The 1,945-nt window shown below is 38.7% G+C and overlaps 1 protein-coding gene across 1 annotated transcript in view; it reads right to left on the reverse strand.

Annotated features, from left to right (window-relative positions):
- Window positions 1-1,019: 1,019 nt before the first annotated feature.
- Window positions 1,020-1,945, reverse strand: part of LOC107865127 — a 36,593-nt gene continuing 35,667 nt past the window's right edge. Inside the window, exon 13 of the mRNA XM_047414648.1 lies at window positions 1,020-1,685. The gene's annotated coding sequence lies outside the window, so the exon portion shown is untranslated. The remainder of the gene's footprint in view (window positions 1,686-1,945) is intronic.

Consider the following 1,945-nt stretch of genomic DNA (forward strand, 5'->3'; position numbering starts at 1 on the left):
ATTACAACATTGTAATCTCGAGATTAAAATAGTTAAATCACTATATCCCAAATCATGAAATATCCCCGCTTATACCATCCGGTTTAGCAAACCCCACAAAAAAATGTCTTGGTATACATATTGTGCCCTAGTATTGTGAAACATTTTGCCAAATAGAAGAACCTCCAGTAGATTCCATGTTCTCTGATTTCACTCTACACTTGTAGCAAACAAAAATTGGAAACCGGCGGCATGCAGTAGTAGTTGTAAGCAACGACGAGGACGAAATGTCGATATCGTGTGTAACACGCACCACTAGCAACGACGGCGGAGAAAAAGTGAATAAACGAAAACGTAAGAAAATGCAAGTCCTCTATATCCAGAGAAAGCTTTCAGCCATTCATGTCTTTTTTGAAACGAATCCACTCATATGCATCTTATTTTCATTGTTATTTATGAATTATGCCCAACCTTTTAAAATTCTAGTACACACTAGTAAACATTATTCCTATGCATCCTGCAAAACCACCCCACTTCATATAACACCACAATATCAGCACAAATCTGTATACATGTCAAAAATCATTAATGAAAGCAATGCCAAGATAACTTATATTGGCATTACTAACACACCCTATTCAGCATTATTCTTACACACTCTACCAAACAACCCCAATTCATATAACACCAGAATATCAGCAAAAGTCAATATACAGGACAAAATCTTAATAAAAAGGATGACCAAAACCATTAAGACACGTAAATGCAGCTTTACTCCATGTTAACTAAAAACACACACTATGCGCAGGATCCGGGGAAGGGCCCTACCACAAGGGTGTATTGTACGCAGCCTTACCTTGCATTTCTACCCGAGGTTGTTTCCAAGGCTGAACCCGTAACCTCCTGATCACAAGACAGCAACATTACCAGTTACTCCAATGCTCCTCTTCAAAACATAAATCTCCTCACATCTAGGTAGGAGAAACAAAATAATAATCCAAAACTACATAACATTATACCCATCAACCTCCGCCTACCTTTTACAACTGTGCAGATTGTATAATATTAAGAAAGCGAACACCATACCAAGTGGTCACACCATTCCCTATTGAGTTTCTATCCAGACTATGATTTTTTCAACTACCCCATATATCTATACCAGCAAGAACCCAGTAAACAGTACAAAGAACTGTATCTATGTGTGCTATCTATTACTTATCGGAGATGGTTGTGTCTAAAATGGACTGAGAAACTAGCATACGATTCAGTCGGCATTGCTAGTAGTAGCGCTGTCTTCAGGCTTGGTCTTGTGAAATGATTTCTGGCTATATAGAACCGACATGTAAGCTTCTGTTGTTTTCTTTAGTATGTCAAATGCTCTGTTATCAGCTCTTCGTGGACTTGTTAAGTTCTTCTCTACATCGTCGAACTTAGCAGTGGCCAATGGTTCTGCTCGAAAACACCGCCAAATATGGCCCAATTGTGAGTCTAGCAGCTTATATACTATCCTTTGTCTTGAGCCGGGGGTCTATCAGAAACAGCCTCTCTACCTCTTTAGAGGTAGTGGTTTGGACTACGTATACTCTACCCTCCCCAGACCCCACGATGTGGGAATTTACTGGGTTTGTTGTTGTTGTTGTTGTTGTGAGTCTAGCAGCTTCGTCCCTACACGCATACCAAGTATTGCCGCAAGAAACACACTCCAGCTGAGGTATAGAAAAGAAAAAACAGAAACAAAAAGCAGTTAATGCAGAAATCAAAATATTTGGGGAAGAGGAAATTTTCAAATGGTGTTTACTCCATATTCAATCTGTTTTATTCATTAAATGCAAGTAAAAATCTAAAATGACTACATATATTTAAGAGACATAACATGCAAAAAGGTCCCTATGCAAGGTAAATCCCTTCAACATCATGCATGGTGATTTAGTATAATGACAATGACGTGGTGGATTAGCTTTACCCC

This window comes from Capsicum annuum, chromosome 1 (assembly GCF_002878395.1).
Source record: "Capsicum annuum cultivar UCD-10X-F1 chromosome 1, UCD10Xv1.1, whole genome shotgun sequence".
Taxonomy (NCBI): domain Eukaryota; kingdom Viridiplantae; phylum Streptophyta; class Magnoliopsida; order Solanales; family Solanaceae; genus Capsicum; species Capsicum annuum.